Below are 15,386 nucleotides of genomic sequence, written 5' to 3'. Positions count from 1 at the left end.
ACAATTTGCCACATAGGATTGCAACTGCTCTTAACTGAACCTGTGAACTATATATTTATAATTTTTTTTCTCTTTTTGTAAGATGTAATGTATAAATGAACTTATTTATAGCAACACATATGACGTCTAGGTGGATTCATGTTCCCTGATGTCTAAGTACAAACAAGTCACCCAGTGTCAAGGTTAACTCTCTTCCATTGTTTGCTGTGATCAACATACAATTACACCCCACTTAGATTACAGAAGCTCATAAAATAACCCACAATCTAATGTTGCTAATCATTCACAGATATCTGTATACAATATAATTATTATATTCATAGGTGTTTTCCCTAGATGATGATCATCAATGTGCCATCGTATATTTCTAACAATATCATCTTGATTAATTTTACTCCGTCCAGAATTACTAGGAATCAAAGGCAAAATTTACACAGAATACAGCCTGAGATTGTAAATAATATTTTATAATTTTGTTAACAAATATGCTGTTTATATAAGCTTATTTATGACAATACATCATTTGACATCTAGGTGAGATCTCATTACCCAACTTCTACATGTAACTAACACCACTCAACGTCACGGTGAATTTTCTTCACTTCTTAGACATGTCATGTACTGTTCTATCATATGGAATCACAGTAGCCCTTATTGAACCTGTGATCCACCTATTTAACATTTATTTGCTTTTTTTATGAGATGTGGTGCATAAATGTACTTATTTATGACAACTTTTTGTACAACGTCTATGTGAAAGCTCAGCCCCAACATCCATATACAATGTCGTCTCCCGATGTCTACATAAAATCCCTTCCATTACTGATACAACCAACATAATTATAAACTTGCCAAGGATTGCAGCTGCTCTTAAACTAATCTGTGACCTTGTATTACTAACCCTTGGTACATAATATATTGCAGCACAATTATTATTTTCATGTGATATTCTCTCTAGATGATTAATACCAAATGTGCTATCAAGAAATATAGTATATAGTATGGCTAAGTTATTCCTTCTATGTCTTGTGATATATTAATAGTTACATGTAAAAGGCATATAATCAAAACCAATCTACAAAATTTTGAATACACCTTTCTCAATATTATGTCTCAATTTCAATTGTAATATGTGAGCAGTATTAAATGCAAGACTAACAGTAGTTTTCTGAAATTGCCATTTTCTGTTTGATGCTTTTCCTCTATATGTAATAGGAATAAATTTTATCTCAATTTTACATTTTATGTCAGTTTGTTTTACAGTGCTATTATCTCAATTGTTTTTGCTACATTTTTTATTAATCTTTCTGTACAGGACATCTACTAGGCCATAATGACAGCCACTGACAACAACAATTAGTTTAAGTGTCATCAGCTCTCTATCTACACTTTCATTATCTAATGGTAATCTTACAATCCTATGTGACATGGTACTAAAGTATGCCATATTGTAGCACATCAACTGACATGATTCTTTGAATCTTATCTGAGTTTGTAGGTTTTCTAAAAATGCTGAGGCAGTTCATGTCATTCTGTTTCATTAAAGTTATATCTAAATAGTTAATGGCCTTGTTCTTCTCTCTCTCTAATCTTCGATACACTTCCTTCTACATGCAATACCAATTACATGTAACACAAAGAAAGCGAAACTTACCTGGTTAGTGAGGCAGAGCACATTTGGCTCTCCAGACTAAATTTTTGTCAGCATAAACACTTAAAAATTTGGTGACAACTACCCTCTCAGTATGTTTATTTTGAATTCTGAGTTCTGGGTCATGATGTGACTTTGTTTTCCATTAATGAATATAATTAATTTTTGACAGATTTATGGTTAACTTGTTGATTTCAAACCAACTCTCGTTGCACCTAGTTTACATCAATTACAACAACATTTGTGTCATCAGGGAACAGAATAATGAGAGTTGCACAGACTGGAATCTCGATGTCATTTAGTACTCTTGGACTACTGACGTATGACACACAATTATTTCCTCATGCAAATGTATTCACACAACTCCATATCATTATATAAATCACTGCATTAGTGCAAAAATGGGTGACCGTCCAACTAAAAACTGTGAAAACGACAATGAATCAGAAAGGCTGGTCAGTACATACATTGAGGATGCCCAATACCAATTTCTGCAACTGTAAAAATAGATCACAGCACTCATAATTTTTGGAACACTCTTTTCTGCTCCAAAAGCTGAGAGAGCTGTGATCTATTTTTATGTGTATATACTGGTGACACTGGGAGATGCAGTGCCTGAAGATTAAAAAGGGATACAGTATGGGCAAAAATGAGAAAAAATGTCCATTAAATATGGGCATCAAAACGTGTAAGTAAGAGCTGTGAGCACTTGTGTATCTTTGCTACTGTGAAACACATCTCTTCTATTGCTAGTTCTTTGTTATTGAAAATGACCTACAGTTTGCAGTTAACAAATGAGAACATATTATTCTGTTAGTGTGAAACAGCAGAGCTTCTGATGTAATCCGCTTGCTGTTACATGTAACCTGGACTTGTGAATCATCGCTAAATGAGGTGCTCAATATGGTGTCCATTCATAGTAAGACATGATTATGTCTGACACACTCTCTGAAAAATGCCGTGTTGGTCACGGATGCACTGGCACGCACTGATGATGTGTTCCTGTAGTGTTTGTACATACTTAAGGGGGCTTGCATACACCAAAGATTTCGTGTCCCCACAACCAAAAATCCAGGGGATTGAGATAGGGGAAATGAGTTGACCAATGTACTGGACTTCCTTGACCAAATCATTGTCTATTAAATGTCTGCATGGGGTATTCTTGGACATATTGGAGAAAATGGGCTGGTGCTACATCTGCAGCCACTTGGAATGGTACTTCCTCTAGCTCATGCAAGTCCCTTGATAGGAACTGGCCATACCTTGCACCAGTTAACCTGTTTGGTATCATGCACAGTGTCTGGAAAGTAATATGTCACATTTTTTTGCGACATGGGGGGGGGGGGGGGGTATGTTGCAAGGCGGGTGGACCAGTTGGGGAGGGTGTGGGGACCCTTATGTTTTCAGTGGCAGGTTGCTCAATTGTCTCGGTGCTCTTGGGAGGGTTAGGGTGGCTTCTTCTGTGACCCACTACTTCGCTTCAAACTTGCGATGGTGAAAGCTTTAGCACAATGCTACGCAATAAAGTTTTGCATGAAGCTCAACAGCATGCAGGTGGAAGCTTCTGGAATACTTAAGGAAACCTTCAGAAACGATTACCTTCATGACGGTTGAACAGGTGGCACAAGGTGTTTAGAGGTCACGAGGAGGTAACTGACGAGGCCTGTGCAGAATGCCTTTCTGTACTGTGAACAGATGACTGTGCAAGTCGTGTATGCTAGTTACTGAATTCAGACCACTGAAAGAATGTTCACTTAAAGTCAGAATAATTGGACTTGCCAAAAATGGTTATTCATGAGACTGTATTGGAAGACATGGCCATGTAGAAGATTTTTCCTAAACTTATGTCCAGAAATTTGACCGAAGTGCATAAGCAACATTGAGTGGAAATGTGTGAAGGACGCAAGAAACTCTGTGAAAATGATCCCAATTTCCTGCACCATGTGATCACTGGGGATGTATCGTAGGTCTTTCAGTATGACCTGGGGTCAAGAGCACGGAAAGGCACATGACACAGTTATTGTGTCAGAAGAAGGCTCACATGAACAAGTCCCAGGTGAAGTCTTCACTACTTTTTTTTATTTTTAATGCAAAGGGGATAGTGCACCATGAGTTCATACCCCCTAGCCTGACCACCAACGCTAATTCTACAAGAAAGTGCTTCAGAGACAGAATCACAGGATCACCCACGTCCAAAAGGAGTTCCATGCTTCATGGAAACTGCACCACGACAACACACTGGCTCACACTGCCTTTGTTGTCAGCCCACCTGAACTTGATCAATGTACAACAGTGCCACAGCCAGCCTGCTGTCATGATCTGGCAACAGAAGACAGTTTCTTGTTCCCTTGGCTCAAGGGAGAGCACTGTGAATCAGAGGACAACATGTAAGCTACTTCAATGGCTTCCCTGAACAGCATCCCACTGAGGAGTTCCAGAAAGCTTATGATGGATGGTAATCACACTTGTGAAAATGTATTGATGCAGAAGGGTCATGCTTCCAAGAATTTTAAGTTGTTGAACCTACTCAGTCAATAAACTTGGGTGGGGTGGAGGTGGGGATGGGAGGGGGGGGGGGAAGGGGGGATTGTGGTGGATGCTATGCATTACTTTCTGGGCAAATCCTGTAACGTCCTATTAGTCTATTGCCAGTAATTCTTGACCATACATTAAGTGAAAATCGGTCCTGGTGCCCAGCTTCTTGTGGATTTGCATCAACTCACATATTGATAATGAAAACTGACAGTCCCTTCTCACTTCTGAAACCATACCCATCTGTGAGCAGTAGCTTTGTGGTGAAAAGTGAATCTTCATCAGGCCTTTGCAATAGTCGTTGGTAGAACTGCATTCTAGGTGGTTGATCTTGTGGCCGAAGGGCTTCGACATGCTATACAAGAAATGCTTACAGTAACTGTTCATGCAAGATTGCCCAGCTGGAAGATGACTAAGTCCAGTAGATGCTGAAATTTTGCATACACTAATTTAACAAGTTTCTTCCAATCATTCCACTACTTGCTCCTCCACGATAGGAGCATGAATTGTGTAAGGCTTGCTATGATCTGCCATTGCAGCTATGCAACCTGCTAACAGTTGGAAAGATGGCTGACTGAATAATTGTGCACATGGTGCCCTGCATTACAGATATTTTTCAAGATCAGGATGTGAGGAAATTGGTTCAATGGTTGCTTCCATTTGCCAGACCATAACAGAAGATAATGTCTACCACGTCCCATGTGGAGTAATAGGCTTTCATTATGCTGGTAAGTGCAAAGATGGAACTCCAATAAAAAAGCATGTCATGAACTTAGCAAAACACAAACTGTTTCTATTACAAATAATGTATGCACTGTACTTACCCAGAACGTTTAACATCATTTACAGTAACAACATTAACAGGTGTTTACAGCATGCCGTATCCTTAAAAAAATAACACAGAAATGTGTCCTTACTTGTTCACTGCATTCTGTATGGCAGTGGTAATAGCATAGAGCTTGCAGTAGAAAAGATGCGTTTCACAATAGTAAAGATGAACAACTGCTCATAGCTCTTAAGATGTGCATTTTAAGCCCATGTTTACTAGACATTTCTGTCTTGTTTCGGTCTGTGCTACCACCTTTCTTAACAGGTAATGCTTTTTTAACATTCTGTGTACATGATTACACCAAAAAGAGCACAATTGAATCACAAAGCTGATCATGATGCATCCAAAATAAGGGAGGTAGGATAACAAATGCAGAAAAAAAGGTTGCATGATAACTGTACGTTTAGTTTTATCTCCTCCTCCTGCAGAGCTACACACTGAGGTCACAAAAGTCATGGCACTGCAATATGCTCATATACAGATGGCAGTAGTATCATGTACACAAGATATAAAAGGGCAGTGCATTGGTGGAGCTATCATTTGTATTCAAGTGGTTCATGCAAAAACGTTTCTGATGCAATTATAGCCATGTGATGGGCATTAACAACCTTGAGTGCAGAGTGATAGTTGCAGCTAGATCCATGGGACATTATGTTACCGAAATAATTTGGGAATTCAGTATTCTGAGATGCACAGTGTCAAGAGTGTGCTGGAAATACCAAATTTCAGGCATTACCTCTCATCACAGACAACGCAGAGGCCAGTGGCCTTCACTTAATGACTGAGAGCAGTGGAATTTTCTAGCAGACAAGCAACACTGCATGAAATAACCACATAAATCAATGTGGGATGCACGATGAATGTATATGTTAGGACAGCGCAGTGAAATTTGGCATTAATGGGCTGTGGCAGCACATGACTGAAGCGATTACCTTTGCTAACAGCACGGCATTGCCTGCAACACCTCTCCTAGACTCGTGACCATATCGGTTGGACCCTAGATGACTGGAAAACCATGGCATGGTTGGATGAGTCTCATTTCAGTTGGTATGAACTGATGGTAGGGTGGGGACAGACCTCATGAAGCCATGGACCCAAGTTGTCAAAAAAGGCACTAGGCAAGCTGGTGGTGGCTCCAAAATGGTCTGGTCTGCATTTACACGGATCATTGACTGGAAATGGTCATGTTCAGCTGCTTGTAAACCATTTGCAGCCATTCATGGATTTTGTGTTCCTACACAACAATAGAATTTTTATGGATGACAATGTGCCATGTCACCAGGTCATAATTGTTTGCAATTGGTCTGAAGAACATTCTGGGCAGTCCAAGCGAATGATTTGGCCACCCAGATCGCCCCACATGAATCGCATTGAACATTTATGGGAAGCAATCGAGAGATCAATCCTGCACAGACAACACTTTTGCAGTTATAGGCAGCTATAGAGGCAATGTGGCTCAATATTTCTACTGGGGATTTCCTCCAACTTGTTGGGTCCATGCCATGTTGAGTTGCTGTACAACACAGGGCAAAAAGAGGTCCGACAATATTAGGAAGTATCCCATAACTTTTGTCATCTCAGTGTACTTTTGTACTGGTATTTAATGTGTTTACTATACTTTAAAAGTATCTGAGTATGAATACTGCCACATTAAAAAAAATTATTTTGAGGACATTAGCACGTGAGAGGCCTCAGGAAGACAGATAAAAGAATAAAACTTGTCATCAGAGTTTATGAAGTGATTGTTGATTATTTCATATCATTGTTTAGGGCCAGAAGTAACGCCATCTTCATTCTTAATTAATGTTGTCGACTCCTGTCTTTCTTACCAACTGTCTCAATCACAGCTTTCCACATTTCTTTTCATTATTTTTTTACTGTTTCGAATTGATTTGATTTTTATTTGGTCCTGCTGATTGCATGTTGTACAAATAGTTTACTAGTAATACAGGACAAATCAAGTGAAATAATGTGGTATTACATGAGCATTTTATATATCATGTTTTACTTATTTTCTAAGAACAATTGGTTGCATGTAATATTATACCCCGCTGTTTACTGGCACAAATTTCAGTAAATGACTAAAATTACAGAATAAATGGAAGTCCATATTTTTATCCTAATGACATTCCATATTGTTGACTACAAACACCATCAGTATATATATCGACCTGTAATAGTAAATATCATGAGAGATTTGAAGAGACTCCTACAGGATGTTCTGTTAGAAACCCCATATATTAATCTCATTGCCTGTTTTTGAAGTATGAAAACTTTTTCAGCTCCTGCAGCATTTCCCCATAATATTATTCCATAAGAGAGTACAGAGTGGAAATAATGTGAAATTCAGTAACAACATTATTTCTCTTTCGAAAAGTGAGCAATGGCTCTCAGTGTGAAGCACGCTGAGCTAAGTTTCTTGACCATATCATCAATTTGCTCTTTCCATCTGAACTGACTGTCCATCTGTTTGCCAAGGAATTTTGTATGTGGGGTTTCACTTATTTTCTGACTGTTAGTATGCATTTCTGAAACTTGAAGTTTTTTATTTGTTGTTTGAAACTGTATAATATTATTTTTGAACAATACGGGATTAACCTATTTGCTGTGAACAATTTGTATACTTTTTTAGTGCGCATCATGGCTGCATCCTGCATTATGGAGTTGGGTCCTTTGATCAGATTACTTGTATCCTCAGCAAACTATTTTTTCTCTGTTATTGTTTGTAATTAGTGGATCATTAACATAATGTAGATCAAGAAAATCGGTAGCACACGGACTGAGTCCTGAGGGTCACCATATTTTACATTTCCCCAATTTAAGTTTATTGTTACACTGGCCTCCACTGAGATAACTCTTTGTTTCATGTTGTGTAAATAAGATTCTAGACAAGCTAAAGGTTTGCCTTTGATGCCATAGTGTGGACATTTTTTTAGCAATGAGTTATGATGTGTACGGTTAAATACCTTAGCAAGGACACAGTTCACCTAGTATTGCATCTATTAGGGTAATATAGCTCTGTCTGTGAAGAATCCATTATGAATGTTGTGTAGGTATCAGTAAACCATTTTGTGTAGTGTGACTATAAATCCTCTCACATACTATTCTCTCAAATACCTTTGAGGGCACTGGCAGCAGAGAAGTGAACTGATAGTTGGATATTACATTTCTAATCCACTTTTGTGGATTGGCACCGCTGCCACATGTTTTAATCTATCCAGAAATATCTCAATTTTCATTGACTGGTTACAAAAATAACACAATGTGTGACTGATTAAATCTGCTCATGATTTTAAAATTCTACTTGATGCACCACCATATCCAGAAGACTGGGAGCTTTTAAGCAATTTTATGATTTTTAAAATTTCTTTAGGAATTGTGCTTTTGAAATGAAGTGCTATGTTTGTTGTGATTTGCACATGATTAGGTAGCTCTGTGGCTTCAGTGGTAGAGTGTTCATTATGGTTCCCTGCTTTTTTAGTTGTTGTAATAAAAACTACTGACATCTCAGACTGAAAAATTTTGATTATTCTACCCTATACCATTGCCTTAGGACTGTGGTATTCCTTGTTTGACCTGCCTTTTTTGTGTATAATGCATGTGTTTTGCCTTACTGATTACATATGTTAGAATTTTACAGGATTTCTTGCAATGTAATTTCACAACTGGGTTGCACTAGTCCTCTGTTCTATATACAGATCCCTCTTTTTTGTACATATTTTAATGCCAGTTGTTATCAGCTCTTTCCTTCCATTACAGGCTGATTGGGGGGAACACACTTCAAAAGGTTTGAGAAATATGTTCAGCGATGAACTGAATTTTTTATTCACTTTGTCTGCTTGTTATAGTGTTTGATGCAGTTATAGAATAACATGCAATCTGCAGTTTTACACTAAGCATCCAGCAGTCTTTATTTCTACAAGAGATATGTATTCCAGACATTTTGCATGTGCATGTGCATGTGCATGACTTGACTATAAAATCAACATTATAATAGTGCAGCAGAACATGGTACTCATAAATTTATCTACTTTAATGTCAGCATAACTAGCACAACAGACACCCTAAGTCTCAGCTTGATGGAGCACAAGGTAAAAGTTACTGTTTTGCTTTTGTTGCCTATTGTTTTTTTGTAAACCGGTATGCATTGGAAAGTTTCTGCAAGCCATACTCAATATCAAACAGTTATGATATTTAATCTGCAAACCAGCAACATACTGTTATTAACAAAATTGTCACACATCTCCTGTAAAATCTGCACCAATCAACACTTGAGATTGAATAGATACTTATACAAACTGTGTGAACGTGTTGTTGTGGACTTCAGTCTGAAGACTGGTTTGATGCAGCTCTCCCCACTACTCTGTCCCATGAAAACCTCTTCATCTTCAAATAACTGCTGTAATCTACATCCATTAGAACACACTTTTTGTATTCATATCTTGATCTTCTTCTCCAATTCTTATACACCCATTTCCATCAAGTATTAAACGATGAGTCCTTGATGTCTCAAGAGTGTGTCCAATCAGCCGATCCCTTAGTCAAGTTGTGCCCCAGATTTTTTTTCTCCTCAGTTCTGTTCAGTAGCTTCTCATTAGTTATGTGATCTACCCATATAATATTCAGCATTTTTGTATAGCATCACATTCCAAAAGCTTCAATGTTTTTGCTTCTTGTCTGAACTGCTTATCGTCGACGTTTCATTTCCATGTACAGCTACACTTCAGACAAATACCTTCAGCAAAAACTTCCTAACACTTAGATTTATATTCAATTTTAAGATATACCTCTTCTTCTGCTTATTATTTTCCACAGTTAAATTCTCTATGAGGGCTGGCGGACATAGTGCAACAGCTATTGACTTATTAGACACAACAACCTGCACTGTATAATGAATAGTTAGTTGTTTGATGTGATCTTGTTGTCTTTCTCAGCAAGGTGTGCGACCTTGTTGTCTTTCTCGGCAAGTTGAATATATATATAGGTCTTGGGTTTCCAGCTGAGTGAGTTCGGTGAAATGGCACATTGTTTCAATGAGTGTAATTCGCACCATCTTCTGGAGAAGTGCTGATATGGTGTCTTGGTTGTGGCAGGCTCCCCCTCAGCTCACTCCAGAGCAGATGGGAGTGAAGAGAGGCCACCTTTGAGTACCAGTGTGGTCAACCAGACTCCCCCTCACATGCCGTGAACAGAGATGGTGGATAGCAACTATGTTGTGATTTGGACTCATTACTGGGTATAATACAATGGAAGTGCTCCCAACCAGAAGACATCTGCATGGCATGTGAGGTGGAGGCTGACTGACTTGACGGGCTCAAGTGTGAGCCTTCTGCACACTCTCACCCACCTCATGATGATGGGAAGAGGCAGCTTACCATACCGCGGTTTCAGTACAGTTTGAACATTAATAAAACTGACAAAACCGCAGGGGCAGATTCCTGACTGGAAATGGAAGAAAAGAGGCCCTATGGACATGTATCCAGAAATGCATGGTTACCACGGTAGATGGTGCTGATGATTGAAAGTTCTTCTGACCATGTGGTGTATGTTCCTTGAGGGTTGCAGGCTGTGTTATTAATGCAGCATACTGTAAGCAGCAGAATGGTCTTGTATTCATTTTGGGAACAAGCCAAGATGGTGTTTGTTTATGGCCAAAAAAATGGAAACAGTAGAGAGGCAGCAAGGTCTTCCAAATCTGGTGTACACTCAGTCCACAACTTCCCTATACATTCATCTTTCTGAAAGAACCCATGATCATACAAACGTCGAAAAAGGACTTGAAATGTAGTTTGAAATTGTTGGGGTCTGTAAGAGTACTTGTATTGGTATAGCCGTAATGCGTCTCAACCATTTCCACCTGCTTGGCCATACACAAACATGACCTCGGCTTGTTCCCAACATGAATACTGCACTATTCTGCTACTTACAGTATGCTGTGTGAATCACACAGTCTGCAACACACAAGGGGCACACAGCACCTGGCCAGAGGAACTTTCATTTGTCAGTGCTGTCTACTGCAGCAACGATGCATTTTTGGACACATGTTCATAGAACATTTTTTCCTCCATTTCCACTCAGAAATCCACCCCTGCAGTTTGTTGGTCTTATTAATGTTCACTCTGTATATGGACAACTACAAAAATGTTATGACACTAAACTAGAAGATGATATAAGTGAAATTCATAGAGAGACTGTGCAATTCAATGACCTCACTCAGCTGGAAAACTGAGAGCTTTGTATTAGTCAATTATCTACCTGACCATGATGGCCGCATGTTAATAATAAAATATACTGATCAGTTAGGTACATATCATAGAAAAAAAGTGTTGTATCACATAACCATAAACAATGACTCAATCACAGTGCTTACTGGGTAATTCAGGAAGAATGCTGGGAAAAATTTATGAGGGTTGCTCAGAAAGTAATGCACCTTATTTTTTTCTCAGCTGAAAACAATGCTACAATTGTGAAACAGACTGTATGTATTATCTGAAGTCTCCTGAGAGAGCATGCCACTACTTGGAAAAATAAAGAGTTATAGCATTAATGGAATATATCTTGCATAGTTGGAGTTTTACCTTCATAATAGAAATAAGACTCTCATTAACAGACTGTCACAAGCACAAAACTAACCTGAGAATGAAACTGTAATGATTTCTGATGACACAACCACACTAGTCATGGTTCAAAAATAAACCTCAGCAGACACAGCTCAGATCTACATCTGCACCTATCTACATCTGTGCCTACACCTATACTCTGCAAACCACTATGAAGTGTACAATAGAGGGTACAACCCATTGTACCAATTATTAGGTTTTCTCCCATAACATTCATGCACGGTGTGTAGGAAGAATTATTATTTAAATGCCTCCATATGCACTATAATTAATCTAATCTTGTCCTCAAAATCCCTGTGGGAGCAAAACATAGGAGGTTGTAGTACATCCTAGAATTATCATTTAAAGATAGTTCTTGAAACTTTGTAAGTAGCTTTTCTCTGAATAGTTTATCTTCAAGAGTCTGCCAGTTTAGTTTCTTCAGCATCTCTGTGACATTCTCCCACAGATAAACAAATCTGTGAAAATTTGTGCTGCCCTTCTCTGCAAATGTTCATTATCCCCAGTTAATACCACTTGGTGTGAACCCCACACATTTGAACAATATTCTAGGATTGGTCACACAAGTGATGTGTAAGCAATCTGCTTTGCAGACATTAAATTTCCCCAGTATTCTACCAATAATCAAAGTCTGCCAGCTGTTTTCCGCCAACACAGGCTATGCGTTCATTCCATTTCATATCCCTACAATGTGTTACCCTCAGTATTTGTACAAGTTGACAGATTCTAGCTGTGATCCAGTGATATTTCAGTCATAAGATACTACTTTTTTTGTAAGTGCACAGTTTTACATTTCTGGACATTTATAGCAAGTTGCCAATCTTTGCACCACTTTGAAATACGAGATCTGACAATATTTATGCAGCTTCTTTCAGACAGCATTTCATTTTAGATAAGAAAAGTCTGTGATTATTATTAATGTTGTCTGCAATGTCATTAGTATACAACATGAACAGTAAGGATCCCAACACACTTCCTTGGGACACACCTGAAGTTCAGTGACTCTCCATCCAAGATAACATGCTGTGCCCTCCCTACCAAGAATGACAATGGCTGAAGACACCTACTAGTGGCTCACAACTGACTGCTTTCATCTTAATCTCACAAAGACTCATATTGCTCAATTTTGAACCAGCAGTAATGACTCATTATCATTGGAAGTCAGTGTTAATGGGCATTAATTAAATGAAACACACTGAGTAAAATTCTTTAAGGTTCAGTTGGATTATGACTTAAAATGGAGTCAACACACAGAGGAACTAGGCAAGCAACTCAGTTCAGCATACTACACTCTCACAAGCATTTCTCACTGTGTTTACTTAAAGACAAGAATGCTGCTGTACTGTATTTTGCAAATTCTCAATTCATGTAATATGGAATTATCTTCTGCGACAGTGCACATAAAGTAAACAAAGTGTTTATTCAGCAAAAGTGAGCAATAAGAATATTATGTAAAGCAGATAACTATATGCATTACTGAAGCATTTTTAATGATCCTGGATTTCTTTCAATAACTTCCAAATACATTTATTTGTTAACGGTTTTGTGTTGATAAAAAAAATCAGTTGCAACTCAACTGTCATTTATTCAGTCAGAATACAATACACAAAAGTAATTTCATGTAAATTTTGTCTCCTTGTTCAGTGCCGAGAATGGAATTTATACTTTACTGGTAAGATATTCAATAAGCTCCCATGTAACATAATGCTAGAAACTTGGAATCATGACCAATTCAAAAGAAAATTAAAAACATATGTCATGGAATGAAAAGTTCTGTTAGTTACATAGGAGGTAGCAGCATTTATTGTAAATTTGTGTGACAAGTAAGTAAATATGTTCCGATGTTACATTTACCCGGAAGTACATATTTTCTTTGAAAATATCATTGTAATTAAACAAAACAACAGCAGCTTTATAGTATGACCAAAGAGACAGCAGATTTCTTTTTAATTTACTTGATTAAATTTAGATAGATAGTCATGAATACCATTCAGCAGTTACAGTGGCAGTTTATTACTAATACAGTGTACAGATGAAGTTTATGATTTCTGGGTCATTTCTTAATATTCACACTCACTCACTCCTCTCCCCCAAAGGTTCTCTTTCTTGATGAGATCTGAAGAACATGATGAATGAATGAAAACATCAGTTTCAGTAGTGCTTCATGTTTTCCATGTTATGATATTTTAACACATTCACTATTTCATGGTGAAGGTAAGATTCTTTTAAGCTGTCTATATTTAGGTCTCCACACATCAAAACAATGGGATATTTTGAAGTGTACAGCTGTAGCAATGTGTCTAGTTTTCAAATAAAAATTGGTAAGCTACCATTAGGTGATTTATAGGTGCATGTAAAGAAAAATTTAATTAACTTAATATCTACGGCAATGAACTGAATGCTTTTCTCGTAATTCATTCGTTTGAATTTTTAACTATGGGAATACATTCTACACTGTCTCTCGACCTTTTCCTTGATGAACAAAAATGCTTGACAGTATGGTACTGGTAATCTGGGAGCAGAAAGTAAATAGATTCGTCATCTCTGAGCCAGTGTTCAGCTATAAAAAGCAAATTCATCATGATTGAATAAATTTCTAAAATTATTTCTAGGACTCATTTATTTTTTCATATGGTTTGCGGATTCTGGAAGAAAACACAAAATTATAATTAATTGTGAGGGTGCAATGGTTTTGCTTGATGTTTTCCTTGCTTACAGTCGCTTGTGATGGCCCACTCTGTGGAGTGTTTATCCTAATGAAGTTCCGTTGTCAGAGAATTTATGTCAGTTTAACGTTAGCTTGCTTGTATAGCATATAAGCTCTTGATTTATTTCTGCAATTTTTATGTCACAACTGAAAACGGATACCGAAGAAAATAGCACTTAGTTAATTCCACTTCTAATTCGATGACGTTCTTCGAGACGACACCAGCTGGGATAGTAATAACAATAAATCATACAAGGAAGTGAAAAACTTTCCACTGCTAAAAAAATTTACCACCGCGGAACAATTTTCGTTGTGTAGTGATGCGAAGCTTTTGCTATTTGGAAAACTGAATACAGTTTATCGCCTCAGTTCATTTAACAATAGTAAACGAATCTTCAGTAATATCGGTACGCAAAATTGGTATTTAAAGCTCCATACATTTATTACTTACGTGAAACGTTCTTAATTATTATGCTATAATCTGCAACGTTCTAGTTGAACACGCTCAACTCGCAATAGCGTCTGCAACGGTTACCATGGAAACGCTGTAAGAGCTTGACAACAATTATTGCACGGCAAAATAAGTCTCGATATTTTAGACATCAACTGTCCATGTAAAAAGTGGTAGTCGTGATTATTATACAGAGCACGTCACAAGCTTATGTGAATAAAATATTTGTGATAAAACTATGGGATTATACTTTAAAACAGTGGCTCATTGCATCTGATTGCCTGATATTTCAAAACGTCATGTTACCAGCATTGCGTTCATGTTTTTATACTGAATGCGATACTTTTGTAAATTATTACAGCGCTCTGAATACTGAACCCTAGATCGATTATTTAGGGATTACAATATGAAACGTCTAGTCGCACTATTCCACATCTTTTCTGTTTTCGATAATAATTTATGCTGTAAGTAATTTCGGCGGGAATAATTTATGAATTTGGATTTCACAGCAGTTTCTATGCACCAAAATAATACTAAATTTTGTAATTGCTCAGTGAAGATTGCCACTTTGGATAAAATTGTAGCGGCAAACATCA

At 37.6% G+C, this 15,386-nt stretch overlaps 1 protein-coding gene across 4 annotated transcripts in view; it reads right to left on the bottom strand.

Annotated features, from left to right (window-relative positions):
- The window catches only part of LOC126252768 (transmembrane protein 107-like), a 32,896-nt gene extending 18,015 nt beyond the window's left edge, over positions 1-14,881 (bottom strand). For 3 of the 4 annotated variants that reach the window (XM_049953695.1, XM_049953696.1, XM_049953693.1), the window contains exon 1: positions 14,791-14,881. The gene's annotated coding sequence lies outside the window, so the exon portion shown is untranslated. Of the gene's footprint in view, positions 1-14,348; positions 14,366-14,790 lie in introns of those variants that run through there. The other variant, XM_049953694.1, reaches the window with a different exon arrangement.
- Positions 14,882-15,386: the final 505 nt, after the last annotated feature.

Source organism: Schistocerca nitens, chromosome 4 (assembly GCF_023898315.1).
Source record: "Schistocerca nitens isolate TAMUIC-IGC-003100 chromosome 4, iqSchNite1.1, whole genome shotgun sequence".
Classification (NCBI taxonomy): Eukaryota; Metazoa; Arthropoda; class Insecta; order Orthoptera; family Acrididae; genus Schistocerca; species Schistocerca nitens.
Note: the sequence above shows the minus strand (reverse complement) of the source record. Positions and strands in the feature narration are given on the sequence as shown.